This window comes from Bos grunniens, chromosome 7 (assembly GCF_055505025.1).
Source record: "Bos grunniens cultivar Pamir isolate PY7600 chromosome 7, Bosgru_T2T1.0, whole genome shotgun sequence".
NCBI classification, from domain to species: domain Eukaryota; kingdom Metazoa; phylum Chordata; class Mammalia; order Artiodactyla; family Bovidae; genus Bos; species Bos grunniens.
This window is the reverse complement of record NC_141171.1, coordinates 9,623,137-9,645,457: the sequence shown is the minus strand read 5'-3', so window position 1 is coordinate 9,645,457 and position 22,321 is coordinate 9,623,137. Positions and strand designations below refer to the sequence as shown.

General features: G+C 38.5%; 1 pseudogene; it reads left to right on the top strand.

Annotated features, from left to right (window-relative positions):
- The first annotated feature begins 11,187 nt into the window (after window positions 1-11,187).
- LOC147368303 (olfactory receptor 7A17-like) lies at window positions 11,188-12,120 on the top strand (annotated as a pseudogene).
- Window positions 12,121-22,321: the final 10,201 nt, after the last annotated feature.

Below are 22,321 nucleotides of genomic sequence, written 5' to 3'. Positions count from 1 at the left end.
AGCCCCACAAACGACATTTGTATTACCAGATATTTTCCTTCTGTTTCTCTAAAAGAAGTGTCATGAGTTGTAGTCTTCCTACCAAAAAACATATGTTTGATCATGAAGACAATTTATATAATTTTATAACAGAGGAAAACCTGAGACACTATTTTCACCTTTATATCCAACATTCTCATGTACATCACTATCTTATCTGCCTTTTCTCGCCATTGAGACTGTAACATACTATTGTGATTTATGACAAGTCATTAATTTTTATTCTCCTCATTTGGATCCTGTTTTTGGCGTCCATATTTCCCACAATAGCCACTGTCAACATGATTATCAGATACATGTCTGCAAAAGGAGTCCCCACTGAAAGACACATTTTAATAAACAGATCGACCTAATATGGCTTTAGAATCACAGATGAACATCAGTATTTCAGTTCACTTGCTCAGTTGTGTCCAACTCTTTGCAACCCCATGGACTGCAGCATGTCAGGCTTCCCTGTCCATCATCAACTCTCAGAGCTTGCTCAAACTCATGTCCATCCAACCATCTTATTCTCTGTCATCCCCTTCTCCCCCTGCCTTCAATCTTTCCCAGCATCAGGGTCTTTTTCAATGCGTCCGCTCTTCACATCAAATGGCCAAAGTATTGGAGTTGCAGCTTCAGCATCAGTCCTTCCAATGAATATTCAGGACTGACTTGTTTTAGGATTAACTGGTTTGATCTCCTTGCAGTCCAAGGGACCTTCAACACAATGAAACAAAATTGTGATTCATACATTGTATTACTTTGAAAAATACTCATTTTCCATGCTGCATATCTACTCATTGGAGAATGGAGGATTGGTGTCCATGTGTTAAGGGGAGGTTTATACGTATTTGTGAAAGATTGATTAACATTTTTTTCTTTTTTTATTCAATTATCTTCCTGTTGCTGCTTGAAAACTTTCAGTGATACCTGTAATATGATTCATGTCATTGATTTAATGGAACTGTATCTCCACTGCATTTTGTCATAACCCAAGAAGGATGGTGAATGATCACTATCATCCTCCATAACTCTGTTATACTCATGATTCTATTCACATTTTATGAACAAAGAGTGACTCAACAGACATCTTGAATTGCTGTCCAGTCATGTGAATCAGAGTTACCAGTCTTTTTTCCTACATAGACATACCTATCCTTTCAACCTCTTCTGGTTACTGAGAAATGAACCGCAGTGAGAGATTTCAGTTGCAGTTATCTGAAATGAACTGAAATGACAGAGTAACCATGAAAGCTATCCTGAAATATAAGAACAAATGAGGGCGGTTCAGGATGTGGAACACGTGTATACCTGTGGCGGATTCATGTTGATGTATGGCAAAACCAATACAATATTGTAAAGTACAAAAAAAAAATTCATTACAAAACAACTCAAAAAAGAACAAATGACAAGAATAATCAGGAGCAATTATAACTGTCCTCATTCTGTTCACTTTGATTATTGTATCAGTTAGATATTGCTGCATAACAAGCCATACTAAAGCTAATGCTGTAATATACTGCCTTTGTTACCAGATGAGATTATAAGGTAGAGTTGTTCTGAGCTCTGCTGATCTCCTAATGAGTGTGAACTCAGCTGTGAGTCTCTACATTGCTTTTCTTAGGTTTATCCATGATACGATGTGTGAGATGATACCTTTTTCACTTGACCCAATGTGATCAGTTTGTTTCTCTGGTTGTATCTTGAATTTTACCAAGAGAGTACCAAGAGTGAATTGCTTTAATTTACTTCTATTTCTATACCCATATATGACACTTTTCTTTTCACCTGGGTAAAGAGATATCTCCCATCACTGTTCAGTGTGAATCAGCTATCTGTGCTCTAGATCCTACTCTGAGCCACACATCTTTAGACTTCAAAGTGATGTACTGGAAAATAATTGCATACCATAAGCTGCATATTTTGAAATGATAAATAAAATAATCTGTACCAAATTTACAATGCATACTGTATATTTCCATTGCACATAATTCATGACAATGCACAATAACTTCAAAGGTTTTTAAAAATGTTTAAATATATTAATCTCCCTGAGCCTAAATCATTATCTATGTAGGTAATGTGGGATAATAAACATAACTTCAGAGGAAGATTTCAAGAAATTAATAATGTAAGTGGATGTATTTTTGTGGAATCCTAAGAAAATGTTCAAATGTAAACTTGTGTTTATTTATTTATATAAATTTATCTTTCAAATGAGCATAAGCATACTTATGTATGTACACACAGAAATGCATTCGTGGTTCTATATTTTATACAGAAAGAAAGCTTGAAAGAAAGTTGGAGAGGATACACTACTGGGCATATATACTGAGAAAACCATAATTCAAAAAGATAATTCAAAGCACATGTACCCCAATGTTCATTGAAGCACTATTTACAATAGCCATGATATGATATAGAAGCAACCTAGATGTCCATCAACAGATGAGTGGATAAAGAAGATGTAGTACATATATACAATGGAATATTACTCAACCATAAAAAGGAATGAAATTGAATCAGTTGTAGTGATATGGATGAACCTAGAGCCTACCATACAGAGTGAAGTAAGCCAGAAAAACAAATATCATATATTAATGCATACATACAGAATCTAGAAAACTGGTGCTGATGAACCATTTGCAGGGGAAGAACAGAGATTTAAATGTAGAGAATAGACCTGTGAACACAAAGGAGAAAGAAGAGGGGGAACAAACTGAGACAGCGGCATTGACGTATATATACCACCATGACTAAAATAGACAGCTGGCAGGAAGCTGTTGTATAACACAGGGAGCTCAGCTCAGGGTGCTCTGTGATGACCTGAGATAGGGGATGGGGTGAGAAGGAGACTCAAGAGGGTAGGAATATATGTACACATATAGCTGATTCACTTTGTTGTACAGCAAAAATTGGCATAGCATTGTAAAGCAATTTTATCCCAATAACAATTTTTAAAACATTATGAGAGAAAAAAAAAAAAAAAACTGTAGAAAGTTAAGCATAGATTTAAAGTGAACCATAGAGGGACTGGTCCAAGATGGTTATACAGGAAGATACTGAATTCACTCCTCCCATGGATATGCTGAATTTACAGCTACACGTGGATCAAGTCCCTCCAAAAAAGACCTGAAAACTAGCTGAAATGTTCCTTTGTATCAAATGAGAAAAGACCACATTCAGGCAGGTAGGAGAGACTGAGATGATATCTTGCCAAAATCCCCAACCCTGATGCAGCAACCCAAATTCACAAGGGGTTTTACAAATCTGGAGCCTCTTCTTGAGGATTAAAATGTTCATAGCCTATATTAAGACCTGCTCTTAATATAAAGACCCCAACTCTTAAGACCTGCATGTGGGAGATGAGCCTCCAAAATACCTATCTTTGAAAACCATCAGGATTTATGTCTATGAGATGCAAAGTGACATAGCAAATGTAGACACTGCTTTTAAAATGCTCACACATAGACTCAATCATAAACCACATAAACTCAAGGCTCACTGCTGAAGCAAAAGTTTGAAAAGTGCCTAGACTATATGTGAGGGACTGTTGCTGTTTATTTAGTCATTAGGTTGTGTTCAACTCTTCACGATCCCATGGACTGTAGCCCACTAGTTTCTCTGTCCATGGGATTTCCCAAGCAAGAATACTGGAGTGGGTTGCCATTTCCTGCTCCAGGGGATCTTCCCCACCCAGGGATCAAACCTGTGTCTAGTGCATTGGCAGACAGATTCTTTACCACCGAGCCACCTGGGGGATATTGAGTTGCTAATCTGAATACCTGAATGATCTAGTGGTTTTCCCTACTTTCTTCAATTTAAGTCTGAATTTGGTCTATTGGGAAAACCAATTGACCATTCAGGTATGACCTAAATCAAATCCCTTATGATTATACAGTGGAAGTGAGAAATAGATTTAAGGGACTAGATATGATAGATAGAGTGACTGATGAACTATGGATGGAGGTTCATGACATTGTACAGGAGACAGGGATCAAGACCATCCCCATGGAAAAGAAATGCAAAAAAGCAAAATGGTTATCTGAGGAGGCCTTACAAATAGCTGTGAAAAGAAGAGAAGCAGAAAGCAAAGGAGAAAAGGAAAGATATACCCATCTGAATGCAGAGTTCCAAAGAATAGCAAGGAGAGATAAGAAAGCCTTACTCAGTGATCAATGCAAAGAAATAGAGGAAAACAACAGAATGGAAAAGACTAGAGATCTCTTCAAGAAAATCAGAGATACCAAGGGAACATTTCATGCAAAGATGGGCTCGATAAAGGACAGAAATGGTATGGAGCTAACAGAAGCACAAGATATTAAGAAGAGGTGGCAAGAATACACAGAAGAACTGTACAAAAAAGATCTTCATGATCCAGATAATCACGATGGTGTGATCACTGACCTACAGCCAGACATCCTGGAATGTGAAGTCAAGTGGGCCTTAGAAAGCATCACTATGGGCAAAGCAAAAGCAGGTGATGGAATTCCAGTTGAGCTCTTTCAAATCCTGAAAGATGATGCTGTGAAAGTGTTGCACTCAATATGCCAGCAAATTTGGAAAACTCAGCAGTGGCCACAGGACTGGAAAAGTTCAATTTTCATTCCAAGCCCAAAGAAAGGCAATGCCAAAGAATGCTTAAACTACTGCACAATTGCACTCATCTCACACGCTAGTAAAGTAATGCTCAAAATTATGCAAGCTAGGCTTCAGCAGTACGTGAACCGTGAAGTTCCAGATGTTCAAGCTGGTTTTAGAAAAGGCAGAGGAACCAGAGATCAAATTGCCAACATCCCCTGGATCATTGAAAAAGCAAGAGAGTTCCAGAAAAACATCTATTTCTGCTTTATTGACTATGCCAAAGCCTTTGACTGTGTGGACCACAATAAACTGTGGAAAAATCTAAAAGAGATGGGAATATCAGACCACCTGACCTGCCTCTTGAGAAATCTGTATGCCGGTCAGGAAGCAACAGTTAGAACTGGACATGGAACAACAGACTGGTTCCAAATAGGAAAAGGAGTACGTCAAGGCTGTGTACTGTCACCCTGTTTATTTAACTTCTATGCATCCAATGGCCTGGACTTTGTAGCTACTGCACAAGTAACCATCCTCAATTGCCTGGCTCTGAAGACTGGAGGTGGGGATGCTTGTATGTTGTGCCCAAGCTTCACTAACAAAAAAAAACTCAGTTCCTCCCCCTGTTGAAAAGGAGAACAGAAATTTTCTGGAGGTTCAGGGACTGTGTCCCCATTATAAATCAAAGCTTTGAAGACACAAGAGACCCAATCCAGACAGGTTCTTCAGTCTTTGACCTGGGAGAAAATTTTAATTGAGAGTTGAGATAATATGCTAAGAGATTTAGAGATATGAAAGGGGAGCAACTTAATGGATAAGGAGTAAAAAGAAGAAAACAAAACTGGATTCAATTGACTTGTACACTGGCCTCTTGTGACCAGAAAATCATTAGGAAAATTTTCTTTTCTTCCAGAAGAGCTTTCCATAGGGGAATTATGTACTTAGAGGTTGAAATAATGAGAGAGAAGTGTGCTTAATGAGCAGATACAGGGAGCTATAAATATCTCCACGTTTGAAGTCTCCTTGGTGTTTGCAAACCTTGCCTAGAAGGGCCTTTATTTTGTTTTGTTTGATTTGAGTCCTAATCCTACCTGGGGGGCTGTAGATTCACTCTTTTCTGCTGCTAGTCTGGGAACAGAACTTTAGTCTCCATCATTAACCATCCAGGGAGGGGTTCAGACTCCTCCTCAGAGACCTTCCTCTCAGTTCCCATCCAGGTGAGTCCAACAACCCAGATGATGGTGCATGAGATGGTCAGAGAGAATGGAAGCCAATTCAACTCAACCCAGAGGCAAGAGACTGCTGCTCTTGTTCCTTTGTTTGATTAATCAATGTGTTTATTTCTGTGATTACATATTTCACAATGCAAGAGTGCTATTTACACCTTTGACCATCTTTCACATTCTTTATCATTAAATTGCTGTTATGTCAGTGCTAGAAAAATACGTTGAGTTTGTTAATTTAAAACTGTGCTTCTAGTCAGGGGATTAGATTTCTCCCCGGGGGACACATTGAACAATGTCCAAGGACATTTTTAGCTGTCACACTGGAGAGGGGTGAGTGGAGACCATGGATGGTGTAAACGTCTTTCAATGCACAGGACAGAGCACACAATAGAGAATGATTTGGCCCAGAATATTCACAGCACGTGGGGTTGAGAAAGCCTGAGTTAAAAAAAAATATTGCAATATTTACAGTTGTCTTGAGAGTCCCTTGGACTGCAAGGAGATCCAACCAGTCCATCCTAAAGGAGATCAGTCCTGGGTGTTCATTGGAAGCACTGATGTTGAAGCTGAAACTCCTATACTTTGGCCACCTGATGTGAAGAGCTGACTCATTTGAAAAGACCATGATGCTGGGAAAGATTGAGGAAAGGAGGAGAAGGGGATGACAGAGGTTGAGATGGTTGGATGGCATCACCTACTCAATAGACATGGGTTTGGGTAGACTCCGGGAGTTGGTGATGGACAGGGAGGCCTGGCGTGCTGTGGTTAATGGGGTCACAAAGAGTCGGCATTGCTGAATGACTGAACTGAACTTATAATTGTCTTCAGGTTTCTTTCCAATCTTGTAACATTTTATGTTTCTAACAGCAAAGTTAGAGAACTGCTTTTGCTGCCAGTTTAAAAGATCTAATCACAATCAACGTGACAGTTCTTTAAGGGTTCCCCCACTCCACCAGGCTGATAGGTATGAAAGACACTTCTTTGTTTCTTAAGCTATAGCTCAGATTCATCACACTTTATGTATTTGATCACCATTTTGATCTGCCTATTATGCTACTGTTGTTGTTTCGTGGCTAAGTCATGTCCAACTCTTTTGTGATCCCATGGACAGTAGCCCTCCAGGCTCCTCTGTCCATAGGATTTCCCAGGCAAGAACACTAGAGTGGGCTTCCATTTCCTGCTCCAGGGGATCTTCCCAACCCAAGAATCAAACTCCCAACTCCTGCATTGGCCTATATAATAATTACCTATTTTTCTACAGTTTTTAGCATTTCAAAAAATTTCTACTGATCATTGCTTTTCAATTGACTTTTGGAGGATATTTTTGGCCATAAAAACTTTTATTTTATTGAAATATATCTATATTCTTAGTTTTGAATTTCTTGTTTTATTGGGTTGTTTTGCTCCCTGCAAATTGAATATGTCATTTTCTAGATGTTCATCTAAAATGTATTGGTTATCCCTACACAGAGCGTGGATGCAATACGTTTCTTTTGTATGAAGTATGAGGAAGCAGAACTGTCATAGTGGGGACAGGACTTATACAACATGCCCCATGGCAGCCTCTGCATGTTGGACGAAGTCCAGAATCACGGTTAGAATGTGCCCACTGAGATTCTCAAAAAAGGGATGAAATATTACAGAACGGGAACAGTAAAAGAAAGATACCACGTGATAAAATGGAGAAAAGGGCTAATCTCATCCATTATTGGGCCATACAAAAACTGTATGTATGGACTTCCCTGGTGGCCCAGTGGTTAAGAAATTGCCTTCCAATGCAGGGGGTGTAGGTTCAATCCCCTGTACCAGAGCTATGACTCCACATGCCTGATGGCCAAAAAACTAAAATATAAAAAAACAGAAGCAATATTGTAACAAATTCAGTAACGACTTTAAAAATGGTTTACATCAAAACAATCTTAAAAAAAAAAAAAAAAACCAATTGGTCAAATAATTATGGAATAGGCACAGGAAAAGTAAATCTACTGCATCATACTAACAATGTCCAACTTTTGTTATACTGCATGCATTTTTGCTGGGGAAATGTTGGTTTATCCCTTTGTTCATTTTTTGGTGGATGTACCATATATAAGGTGCTTGACACCATTAAAGAACATCACTACTTCTGTCTTTTAGACAAGTTTTTTTGTTGTTGTTGTTCTCTTATTATTTTCTCTGGGCATCAAGGGAATGTAATCAGGATTGGAATGCTGCCAGAACCAAAGGAGATTATTCTTTCTTACAATGTCTCTGGGACTGGCTGAGCTTATTAGATCTTTTCCTCCTGACCCACTTTATTTTTTCTATCTTTCTGTTAATTGAACAGATTCTTTTTTGCTTTAAAAAAAAATCAACTAAAAATGGCACTATCAGTATGGAGTCCCAGGTTTATATGTCCATGGGAAGTTGAAGAATTAAAATATCTAAGGACCATTTCTGCATTCCAAAGGAGAAAGATCACTGATTGGGCCAGTTCGGGTTTTATGCATTCCTAGTGCAAACATTCAGAAAACTAAGACCATGGCATCTGGTCCTATCACTTCATGGGAAACAGTGAAAACAGTGTTAGACTTTATTTTTTTCGGCTCCAAAATCACTGCATATGGTGATTGCAGCCATGAAATTAAAAGACGCTTACTCCTTGGAAAGAAAGTTAATGATCAACCTAGATAGCATATTGAAAACCAGAGATATTACTTTTCCAACAAAGGTCCATCTAGTCAAGGCTATGATTTTTCCAGTGGTCATATATGGATGTCAGAGTTGGGCTATGAAGAAAGCTGAGTCGCCGAAGAACTGATGCTTTTGAACTGTGGTGTTGGAGAAGCCTCTTGGGAGTCCCTTGGACTGAAAGGAGAACCAACCAGTCCATCCTAAAGGAGATCAGTCCTGGGTGTTCATTGGAAGGACTGATGCTGAAGCTGAAACTCCAATACTTTGGCCACCTCATGCAAAGAGTTGACTCATTGGAAAAGACCCTGATTCTGGGAGGGATTGGGGGCAGGAGGAGAAGGGGACGACAGAGGATGAGATGGCTGGATGACATCACCAACTCAATGGACATGAGTCTGAGTGAACTCCGAGAGTTGGTGATGGACAGGGAGGCCTGGCGTGCTGTGATTCATGGGGTCACAAAGAGTTGGACACGACTGAGTGACTGAACTGAACTGAGTGCAATTAGGAAAGGAAATCAACACTGAATATACACTGGAAGGACTATTTATGAAGCTGGAGCTCCAATACTTTAGCTACTTGAAGACCTAAAGACCCAACTAATTGGAAAAGACCCTGATGTCAGGAAGAATTGAAGGCAAAAGGAGAAGAGGGCACCAGAGGATGAGATGGCTAGATAACCGACTCAATGGAAATTGAGCAAACTCTAGGAGATAGTGAAGGACAGGGAGCCTGACATGCTGCTGTCCATGGGGTTGCAAAGAGTCAGACAGGACTTAGCAACTGAAAATCATCAACAACAAAGTGTAATCAGAAAGGTGGTTCCTGAGAAAGACACGGAAATACTACAGTGCTGGAGGCCATTGTGTGTGTGAGAGAGACACTTGTGGAGTGTGGCCAGTCTTCAGAACAAGAGTACAATCATACATTCCAAGATGATTCTTACAGTCCTGGGACCAGAACTCAAACAGAGGAGGTACTAAGGAGGGGAGCTCTTTCTTTTTTAAAATATTGACTAATTGATTGATTGATTGATTGATTGACTTGGCTGTTCAGAATCTTTGTTGCAGCCTACGAGATCTTTAATTGCGGAATGTGAACTCTTAGTCATCTCATGTGGGATCTAGATCCCTAAGCAGGGATCAAACCCTGGCCCCCTGCATTGTAAGCAAGAGTCTTAGCCACTGGATCACCAGAGGAGTCCCCTGGGGACCCTTTAGCAACAAGGTGAATAAAATGCAAGTTGTAGTATGGAACAGGAAATATCTGTGCCCTGGGCTTTCAGCAGTGGCAGAGACCACCTCCCTCCTCAACATGTGTGACACCACCTCTCCTCAGTCTTTCAGATCCATTCACTTGCAACACTGCTTCTCTGTATTTGAATTGAGCACAGGAAACAAGCACCTTCTTTAGGGCCTTTGCCCTGGCCGTTCCCTCTGCTGGGCGCTCATGTCCCCACATAGACGCAATCTCTCCTTTGTGCCTGTCATTAGTTTTGTCACAGAATCTGTCACCATAGGATGATATATAATTTTACGGTCTGTTTAAATAGTCAGTCTTTGTTTTTATGTCCTGATTCATTTTTTCAATTTATTTTTAATTGGAGGATAATAATTACTTTATGATGTTGTGCTGGTTTCTGCTATACAACGATGTGAATCAGCCAGAAGAATACATGTATCTCCTCCTTCTTGAGCCTCCCTCTCACCCCACCCCGTCCCACCCCTCTAGGTCATTACCAAGCACAAGGCAGGACTCCCTATGTTACGTAGCAGTTTCTCACTAGCTATCAATTCTACACATGATAATATATAGATGTCAATGTTATTTTCTCAATTCGTCCCCCTTCTTCCCCTGGTGTGTTCACAAGTTCATTCTCTACATCTGCATCTCTATTCCTACACCTCAGATAGGTTCATCGTATCATTTTTCTAGATTCCATATATATGCCTTAATGTGAAATATTTATTTTTCTCCTTCTAACTTACTTCACTCTGTATAACAGGCTCTAGATTTGTCCACCACCCTTCAGTTGACTCAAATTAGTTCCTTTTTATGGCTGAATGATATTCCATTGTGTGTATATACCACAACTTCTTTATCCATTCATCTCTCCATAGACATCTAGATTGCTTCCATGTCTTGGCTACTGTAAATACTGCTGCAGTAAACATTGTGGTACATGTGTTGTTTTGATTTATAGCTTTCTCAGATTATATACCCATTTGTGGGATAGTAGAGTCATATGGTAGTTTTATTCCAGTTTTTTTTAAGGCATCTCTACACTATTTTCCATAGTCGCTATATCAACTTACATTCGCACCATATATTCATTCTCTATAATTGACATGAGACTTTGGGGACTTTTGCTTTTTAGCACCTTTCACTCGTTGCCTAGACAGTGCTTAAAAACGATAGACTTTGTATTACATTCTTGAATTACACTATGAAATCTCGTTAAAAGTGCAAAACTCATGACCCTTATGGTAAAAGCTGGTTGGGGAAAAAATTCCACATTATGTGGGGCACAAAGATACCTTCAATGGGCTATACAAAACACACAAAATATCAAATTAATATTTGAAAACAAAATATAAATTTGAAACACCATTTTGAATATGTAATACAAATTTTTGTGAAAATTAGCCATTTTATAGCCTTTCTTTTCCAGAAGTCACCTTCCTGCATGGAACCAGACAATGATATGCAAATTCTAGAATTTCTCCTTCTGGGACTTTCAGAGGAAGTAAAAGTACAGCCCCTCATATTTGGGCTTTTCCTCTCCACGTACCTGACCATTATGTTTGGAAACCTGCTCATCATCTTGGCCATCACTTCAGACGCCTACCTGCACACATCCATGTACTCCTTCCTCTCCAACCTGTCCTTTGTAGCCATCTGTTTCACCTCCACCACCATCCCAAAGATGCTATGGAATATCTTGACACAAAGCAAAGTTATCAGCTATAAATAATGCATCACACAGATTTATTTTCTCATCCTCTTTGCAGTGTTGGACATCCTCCTCCTTACCGTGATGGCCTATGACCGCTTTGTGGCCTTTTGTCAACCTCTCCACTACACAGTCATCATGAACCCCCAGCTCTGTGGACTACTGGTGCTGATATCCTGGATCATAAGTGTCCTGAATTCCTTATTACAAAGCTTAATGGTGTTGTGACTGTCCTACTGCACAAACATTGAAATTCCCCACTTTTTCTGTGAACTCAATCATATGGTCCAACTTGCCTGTTCTGACACCTTTCTTAATAACATAGTGATGTATTTTGCAGCTGTCCTGCTGTGTGGTGGTCCCTTCTTTGGTATCCTTTGTTCATATTCTAAAATAGTTTCCTCTATATGCAGAATCTCATCTGCTCAGGGGAAATATAAAACATTTTCCACCTGTGCATCTCACCTCACCATTGTCTTCTTATTTTATTGTACAATGCTTGGAGTGTACCTTAGCTCTTCAGCTACCCACAATGCACACTCAAGTGCAGCAGCCTCGGTGGTGTACGCAATCATCACACCCATGCTGAACCCCTTCATCTATAGCCTGAGGAATAAAGACATGAAGAGGGCTCTGAAAACATTGTTTGTGAAGGGAAATATATAAAGGACAATTGTTGTAAAACTGAAGAAGTACCCAAGATTGAAGAGGTCAAAGCCTCAGAGTCAGATCTGGTAACTGTTTGATCAGATTATGAAAGCAGAACTTGCTACTTTTATTTTCTTGAATTTCTATTTCTTTGATTTCAACTTTTCTATCTTAACTCATAGCTCATTTTAATAAGCTTTCTTCTTCCTTTGATATCCAGCAAATTTTCCCTTGTTTTATATTTTTTTAATTTATTTTTTATTTAAGGATAATTGCTTTAGAGAATTTTATTGTATTCTCAACATGGATCAGCCATAGGTATACATATATCTCCTCTCTTTTGAACATCTCTCCCATTTCTCAGCCCACCCCACCCCTCTAGGTTGATACAGAGCCCCTGAGCCATACAGCAAATTCCCATTGGCTATCTATTTTACATATGGCAAAGTAAGTTTCCATGTTACTCTTTCCATGCATCTCACCCTCTCCTCCCCTCTCCCTATGTCCATAAGTCTATTCTCTATGTCTGTTCCTCCATTGCTGCCCTGTAAATAAATACTTCAGTACCATTTTTCTCGATTCCATATATATGTGTTAGAATATAAAATTTATCTTTCTCTTTCTGACTCACTTTAGTCTGTATAATATATTCTAGGTTCACCGACCTCATCAGAACTGACTCAAATACATTCCTTTTTATGGCTGAGTAACATTCCATTGTGTATATGTACCACAACTTTTTCATCCAATCATCTGTCAATGGACATCTAGGTTGCTTCCACGTTCTAGCTATTATAAATACTGCTGCAATGAACAATGGGATACATGTGTCTTTTTCAATTTTGGTTTCCTCAGAGTATATGCCTAGAAGTGGGATTGCTGGGTCATAAGGTGGTTTTATTCCTAGCTTTTAAAGAATCTCCATACCGTCTTCCATAGAGGCTGTATCAATTTACATTCCCACCAACAGTGCAAGAGCATTCCCTTTTCTCCACACCCTCTCCAGCATTTATTGTTTGTAGACTTTTTAATGATGGCCATTCTGACCAGTGTGAGGTGATATCTCACTGTAGTTTTGATTTTCATTCTGTAATAGTGAGTGATGTTGAGCCTCTTTTCATGTATTTGCTAGACATCTGTATATCTTCTTTGGAGAAAAGTCTATTTAAGTATGTTTTCCACTTTTTGACTGAGTTGTTTGTTTTTCTGGAATTGAATTGTATGAACTGCTTGTATATTTTGGAAATTAATCCTTTATCAGTTGTTTCATTTGCAATTATTTTCTCCCATTCTGATAGCTGTCTGTTCACCTTGCTTATAGTTTCCTTTGCCATGTAAAAGCTTTTAAGCTTAATCAGGTCCTATTTGTTTACTTTTGTTTCTATTTCCATTACTCTAGGAGGTGGGTTATATAGGATCTTGCTTTGATTTACGTCATTGAGTGTTCTGCCTATGTTTTCCTCCAAGAGTTTTATAGTTTCCGGTCTTACATTTAGGCCTTTAATCCATTTTGAGTTTATCTTTGTGTTTGATGTTAGGAACTGTTCTAATTTCATTCTTTTACATGCAGCTGTCCAGTTTTCCCAGCACCATTTATTGAAAAGTCTGTCTTTGCCCCATTCCTCCTTTGCCAGAAATAGGGTACCCATAGGTGCATGGGTTTATTTCTGGGCTTTCTATCTTGTTCCATTGGTTTGTGTTTCTGTTTTTGTGCCAGTACTGTGCTGTCTTGATGACTGTAGCTTTGTAGTATAATCTGAAGTCAGGAAGATTGATTCCTCCAGCTCCGTTCTATTTCTTGGGACTGCTTTGGCTATTTGGGGTCTTTTGTGTTTCCATATGAATTGTGAAATTTTTGTTGGAGTTCTGCGAAAAATATCATTGGTAATTTCACAGGGATCACATTGAATCTGTAGATTGCATTTTGTAGTATAGTCATTTTCACAATATTGATTCCTCCCACCCAGGAGCATAGAATATCTCTCCATCTGTTTATGTTGTCTTTATTTAATTCATTAGTGTCTTATAATTTTCTTTCTACATTTTTTTGTCTCCTTCAGTAAGTTTATTCCTAGATATTTAATTTTTTTGTTGTTGTTGCTAGGGTGAATAAATTGATTGCTTAATTTCTCTTTCTGATTTTTCATTGTTAGTATATAGAAATGCAAGTGATTTCTGCGTATTGATTTTATATTCTGCAACTTTGCTAAATTCACTGATTAGCTCTAGTAATTATCTGATACTATCTTTAAGGCTTTCTATGTACAGTATCATGTCATCTGCAAACAGTGAGAGCTTTATTTCTTGTTTTCCAATATGGATTCCTTTTATTAATTTTTCTTCTCTGATTGCTGTAGCTAGGATGTCCAAAACTATGTTTAATAATAGTGGTGAAAGTGGACACCCTTGTCTTGATCCTGATCTTAAGGGAAATGCTTTCAATTTTTTACCATTAAGAATACTGTTTACTGTGGGCTTATCATATATGGCTTTTACTACGCTGAGGTAGGTTCCTTCTGTGCCCATTTTTTGAAGAGTTTTGATCGTAAATGGTTGCTTAATTTTGTCAAAGGTTTTTTAATGCATCTATTGAGATGATTATATGGTTTTTATCTTTCAATTTGTTAAATGGTGTAACACATTTGATTGATTTAGATATATTGAAGAATCCTTGAATGCCTGGAATAAACCCAACTTCATCATGTTAATGTGTTGTTGAATTCTGTTTGCTAAAATTTGTTGTGGATATTTGTATCTATGTTCATCTGTCATATTGGCCTGCAGTTTCCTTTTTTGTGTTGTCTTTGTCCAGTTTTCGTATCAGGGTAATTGTGGTCTTGTAGAATGAGTTTGGAAGTGTTCCTTCCTCTGCAGTTTTTTGAAAGGGTTTTAGAAGGATAGGCATTAGCTCTTCTCTAAATGTTTGATAGACTTCTCCTGTGAAGCCATGTGGTCCTGGGCTTCCGTTTTGGGGGAGATTTTTTTTTTAATCACAGTTTCAATTTTAGTGCTTGTAATGGGTTATTCATAATTTCTATTTCTTCTTTGTTCAAAAAAACATATATTTCTGCTTTATTGACCATTCCAAAACCTTTGACTGTGTGCATCACAACAAACTGTGGAAAATGCTTCAAGAGATGGGAATACCAGACCACCTGACCTGCCTCTTGAGAAACCTATATGCAGATCAGGAAGCAACAGTTAGAACTGGTCATGGAATAACAGACTGGTTCCAAATAGGAAAAGGGGTATGTCAAGGCTATATATTGTCACCCTGCTTATTTAACTTATATGCAGAGTACATCATGAGAAACGCTGGGCTGGAAGAAGCTCAAGCTGGAATCAAGATTGCCGGGAGAAATATCAATAACTTCAGATATGCAGCTGACACCACTCTTATGGCAGAAAGTGTAAAAGAACTAAAGAGCCTCTTGATGAAAGTGAAAGAGGAGAGTGAAAAAGTTAACTTAAAGCTCAACATTCAGAAAACGAAGATCATGGCATCTGGTCCCATTACTTCATGGCAAATAGATGGGGAAACGGTGGAAACAATTGCTGACTTTATTTTTTGGGGCTCCAAAATCACTGCAGATGGTGATTGCAGCCATGAAATTAAAAGACACTTACTCCTTGGAAGGAAAGTTATAAACAACCTAGACAGCATATTAAAAAGCAGAGATATTACTTTACTAACAAAGGTCCGTCTAGTCAAGGCTATGGTTTTTCCAGTGGTCATGTATGGATGTGAGAGTTGGAGTATAAAGAAATCTGAGCTCCTAAAAATTGATGCTTTTGAACTATGGTGTTGGAGAAGACTCTTGAGAGTCCCTTGGACTTCAAGGAGGCACAACCGGTCCATCCTAAAGGAGATCAGTCCTAGGTGTTCACTGGAAGGACTGATGTTGAAGCTGAAACTCCAATACTTTGGCCACGTGATGCAAAAAGCTGACTCATTGGAAAAGACCCTGATGATGGGAAAGGTTGAGGGCAGGAGAAGAAGGGTACAACAGACGATGAGATGGTTGGATGGCATCACTGACTCAATGGACGTGGGTTTGGGTGGACTCCAGGAGTTGGTGATGGACAGTGAGTCCTGGTGTGCTGCAGCTGCTGGAGTCTCAAAGAGTTGGACACGACTCAATGACTGAACTGAACTGAACTGAAGGGGAATGTTCATAGCAATACAAGCCTACCTCAAGAAACAGGAGAGAAATCAAATAAACAACCTAACTGCTCACCAAAAGCACCTAGAAAAGGAAGAAATGAAAAATCCCAGGGTTAGTAGAAGGAAAGAAATCACAAAAATTAAGGCAGAAATAAATGCAAAAGAAGCAAAAGAGACCATAGCACAAATCAAAAAAGCTGAAAGCCGGTTCTTCAAGAAGATAAATAAAATAGACAAACCATTAGCCAGACTCATCAAGAAACAAAGTGAGAAGAATCAAATCAATAAAATTAGAAATGAAAATGGAGAAATCACAACAGACAACACAGAAACACAAAGGATCAAAAGAGACTATCAGCAACTATATGCCAATAAACTGGACAACTTGGAAGAAATGGACAAATTCTTAGAATAGTAAAACTTTCCAAAACTGAACCAGGAAGAAATAGAGAATCTTAACAGACCCATCACAAGCACAGAAATCGAACCCATAATCAGAAATCTTCCACAAATAAAAGCTCAGGACCAGATAGCTTCACTGCTGAATTCTACAAAAAATTTCGAGAAGAGCTAACACCTATCCTACTCAAACTCTTCTAGAAAATTACAGAGGAAGGTAAACTTCCAAACTCAATCTATGAGGCCACCATCACCATAATACCAAAACCTGACAAAGATGCCACTAAAAAAGAAAGCTTCAGGCCAATATCATGGCTGAATATAGATTTAAAAATCCTTAACAAAATTCTATCAAACAGAATCCAACAACATATTTAAAAGATCATACATGATGACCAAGTGGGTTTAATCACAGGGATGCAAGGATTCTTCAATATTTGCAAATCAATCAATGTGATACACCACATTAACAAATTAAAAGATAAAAAGCATACAATTAACTCAATGGATGCAGAGAAATCCTTTGACAAAATTCAACATCCATTTATGATTAAAAAAAAAAAAACCTTTAGAAAGCAGGCATAGAAGGAGCAAACCTCAACATAATAAAAGCCATATATGATAAAAGCACAGCAAACATTATCCTCAATGGTGAAAAATTGAAAGCATTTCCAGTAAAGTCAGAAACAAGATAAGGATGCCCACTCTCACCACTACTATTCAACATAGTTTCAGAAGTTTTGGCCACAGCAATCAGAGCAGAAAAGGAAATAAAAGGAATCCAGATTGGAAAAGAAGAAGTAAAACTCTCACTCTTTGCAGATGACATGGTCTTCTACATAGAAAACCCTAAGGACTCCAACAGAAAATTACTAAAGCTAATTAATGAATACAGTAAAGTTGCAGGACATAAAACTAACACGAAGAATTCCCTTGCATTCCTGTACACTAACAATGAAAAAACAGAAAGAGAAATTAAGGAATCATTACCATTCACCATTGCAACGAAAAGAATAAAATACTTAGGAAGAAATCTACCTAAAGAAACAAAAGACCTATATATACAAAACTATAAAACACTGGTGAAAGAAATCAAAGATGACACAAATAGATGGAGAAATATACCATGTTCATGGATTGGAAGAATCAATATAGTGAAAATTGGCATACTACCCAAAGCAATCTATAGATTCAATGCAATCCCTATCAAGCTACCAACGGTATTCTTCACAGAGCTAGAACAAATAATTTCACAATTTGTATGGAAATACAAAAAACCTCGAATAGCCAAAGCAATCTTGAGAAAGAAGAATGGAACTGGAGGAATCAACCTGCCTGACTTCAGGCTATACTACATAGCAACAGTCATCAAGGCAGTGTGGTACTGGCACAAAGACAGAAACATAGATCAATGGAGCAAAATAGAAAGCCCAGAGATAAATCCATGCAGCTATGGACACCTTATCTTTGAAAAAGGAGACAAGAATATACAATGGAGAAAAGACCATCTCTTTAACAAGTGGTGCTGGGAAAACTGGTCAACCACTTGTAAATGAAGGAAACTAGAACACTTTCTTGGAGAAGGCAATGGCACCCCACTCCAGCACTCTTGCCTGTAAAATCCCATGGACAGAGAAGCCTGGTGGGCTGCCATCTGTGGAGTCGCACAGAGTCGAACACGACTGAAGTGACTTAGCAGCAGCAGCAGCAGAACACTTTCTAATACCATACACAAAAATAAACTCAAAATGGATTAAAGATCTAAATGTAAGACCAGAAACCGTACAACTTCTAGAGGAAAACATAGGTAAAACACTCTCTGTAACACAAATCACAGGAGGATCCTCTATGATCCACCTCCCAGACTAATGGAAATAAAAGCAAAAATAAACAAATGGGACCTAATTAAACTTAAAAGCTTTTGCACAACAAAGGAAACTATAAACAAGGTGAAAAGACAGCCTTCAGAATGGGAGAAAATAATGGCAAATGAAGCATCTGACAAAGGATTAATCTCAAAAATATACAAGCAGCTCCTGCAGCTCAATTCCAGAAAAATAAGCAACTCAATCAAAAAATGAGCCAAAGAACTAAACACACATTTCTCCAAAGAAGATATACAGATGGCTAACAAACACATGAAAAGATACTCAACACCACTCATTATCAGAGAAATGCAAATCAAAACCACAATGAGGTACCATTTCATACCAGTCAGTATGGTTTCTATCCAAAAGTCTACAAACAATAAATGCTGGAGAGGTTGCAGAAAAAAGGAACCCACTTACACTGTTGGTGGAAATGCAATCTAGTACAGCCACTATGGAGAACATTGAGGAGATTCTTTAAATAACTGGAAATAGAACTGCCATATGACCCAGCAATCCCACTCCTGGGCCTACACGCTGAGGAAATCAGAATTGAAAGAGACACATGTACCACAATGTTCACTGTAGCACTGTTTACAATAGCCATGACATGGAAGCAACCTACATGTCCATTGGCAGATGAGTGGATAAGAAATTTATGATACATATACACAATGGAATATTACTCAGCTATTAAAAAGAATGCATTTGAATCAGTTCTAATGAGGTGAATAAAACCAGAGCCTATTATACAGAGTGAAGTAAGTCAAAAAGAAAGACACCAATACAGTATATTAACACATACATATGGAATTTAGAAAGATGGTAACGATGACCCTATATGCAAGACAGCAAAAGAGACACAGATGTAAAGAACATACTGTTGGACTCTGTGGGAGAAGGCGAGGGTGGGATGATTTGACAGAATAGCATTGAAGCATGTATATTATCATATGTGAAATAGATCACCAGTCCAGGTTTGATGCATGAGGCAAAGTGCTCAGGGCCGGTGCCTCGGGATGACCCTGAGAGATGGGATGGGGAGGGAGGTAAGAGGGAAGGTCTGGATGGGGAACACATGTACACCCATGGCTGATTCATGTGAATGTATGGCAAAACCCACAATATTGTAAAGTACTTACCCTTCAATTAAAATAAAAATAAAATAATAAAATAAAAATCCTCTGTGCTAGGGAACCCTGCTCAATATTCTATGAAGTGAAGTGAAATCTCTCATTTGTGTTTGACTCTTTGTGACCGCATGGACTATGCAGTCCATGGAATTTTCCTGGACAGAACACTGGAGTGGGTAGCCCTTCCTTTCTCCAGAGGATCTTCCCAACCCAGGGATCGAACCCAGGTCTCCTGCACTGCAAGAAGATTCTTTACCAGCTTAGCCACCAGGGAAGCCCAAGAATACTGGAGTGGGAAGCCTATCCCTTCTCCAGCAAATTTCCTGTCCCAGGAATCAAACCTCTTGCATTGCAGGCAGATTCTTTACAAGCTGAGCTACAAGGGAGCCCTTAACCTAAACAGGAAAAACTCTTGAAAAAGAATAGATACATGAATATGTATAACTGTATTGCTTTGCTGTACACCTGAAATGAACACACATTGTTAATCAACTATGTTGTTGCTATTGTTTAGTCAATAAGTCGTGTCAGACTCTTTTGCAACCCCATGGACTGTAGCCCACCAGGCTTCTTTGTCCATAGGATTCTCCAGGCAAGAATACTGGAATGAGTGGCCATTTCCTTCTCCAGGAGATCTCAACTCAGGAATCAAACCTGAATCTTCTACATTGCAGATGGGTCTTTTACCACTGAGTCACTTGGGAAGCCCATTAATCAACTATACTCAATATGAAATAAAAGTTAAAACAATAAAAAGGTTTTTACCATTTCATCCTTAAAAATCAACCCTTTCCCTACTTTCTTCAATTAGTGTCTGAATTTGGCAATAAGGAGTTCATGATCTGAGCCACAGTCAGCTCCTGGTCATGTTTTTGCTCACTGTATAGAGCTTCTCCATCTTTGGTTGCAAAGAATATAATCAGTCTGATTTTGGTGTTGACCATCTGGTGATGTCCATGTGTAGTCTTCTCTTGTGTTGTTGGAAGAGAGTGTTTATGATCAACTTTAAATTTTTTAATAAAATTCTTTACTTCAGTGCAAATCCCTCAAAGTGATTTCAGAGATAGAGGAGCATTATACAGAAAAAGAAGGTTTTATAATTTTGGTTTAAAAGTAAAACTCTAGTTTAAAAAATTTATTTCAGTAAATTGAATGTTAATTTTTTATGATTTTATGTATTTATGGCTGTGCTGGATCTTTGTTGCTGCCCATGTGCTTTTTTCTAGATGCAGCAAGCAGAGGGTTACTTTCTAGTTGCAGTGCATGGGCTTTACATGGTGGTGGCTTCTCTTGTTCCAGAGCACAGGCTCTAGGGCTTATGGGCTTCAGTGGTTGCAGCATATAGGCTCAGTAGTTCTGGCTCACAGGCTCAGTAGTTGTGGTGCACAGGCTTTAGTTGCTCTGAGGAATGTGGACTCTTCCTAGATCAGTGATCGAACCTGTGTCTCCTGCATTGGCAGGCGGATTTTTTACCACTGAGCCACCAGAGAAGCCCAAAATATCAATTTTTAACACACAAGAAGGTAAAAAGATTTTTTGCCCCAACTTCAAATACACCAAAACACAGACTGACAATTAGTTTCAAATATGTAATTTATGAGATAATTTCTCACACATTTAATTATGCTCTTTGATTCTTAAAAACCTATTAACAACTTCCTTTAAATATAATAGAAAAGGTTAAGATTAGCTATTTTCAATATTTTATATAATTAGCAATAAAATTAAATGTATATGTTATCATCTTATAGCAAATCTGATAACTAATTGACCATCAACTTTTCCCATTATGTCATTATAATATGTAGTCTGAATCCAATCTGGAATTATCCAGCATTACTCATGATCAGACCATCAAGAGTTTTCTTGTAGCCTTTGTCAAATTTTATTATCAGAGTAATGCTAATCCTTGAGATCATTTTTTAAATGTTTTTGTCAACTGAAAATAAAATATCTGTAAATCTGTTTTAGTTAAATATATTAAGTTTTGGATGAATAAAAAAAATCAACCCTTTTCCTGCACTTCATGAATTTTCTCTTCTGAATTGTGTGTTTATTATTATTCCCTTTGCTCCTTTTTCTAAGAGGATAGTCAATCACTAAGGTGTCTTGACACCATGAAGTCATCACTCCTTTCTCTTTTGGATGAATTATTTTGCTGCTTTGTTAGGTATTTTGGACATCAAGAGGATATAGCTGGGTTTGAAATGCTGCTAGAATCAAAGAAACTTTCCCCTCATAACAATTTATCAGGGACTAAGCCAAAGAATTGATGCTTTTGAACTGTGGTGTTGGAGAAGAGTCTTGAGAGTCCCTTGGACTGCAAGGAGATCCAACCAGTCCATTCTGAAGGAGATCAGCCCTGGGATTTCTTTGGAAGGAATGATGCTAAAGCTGAAACTCCAATACTTTGGCCACTTCATGCGAAGAGTTGACTCATGGGAAAAGACTCTGATGCTGGGAGGGATTTGGGGCAGGAGGAGAAGGGGACAAGAGAGGATGAGATGGCTGGATGGCGTCACTGACTCGATGGACGTGAGTCTGAGTGAACTCCAGGAGTTGGTGATGGACAGGTAGGCCTGGCGTGCTGCGGTTCATGGGGTCGCAAAGAGTCAGACACGACTGACCGACTGAACTGAACTGAAGCGACTGAA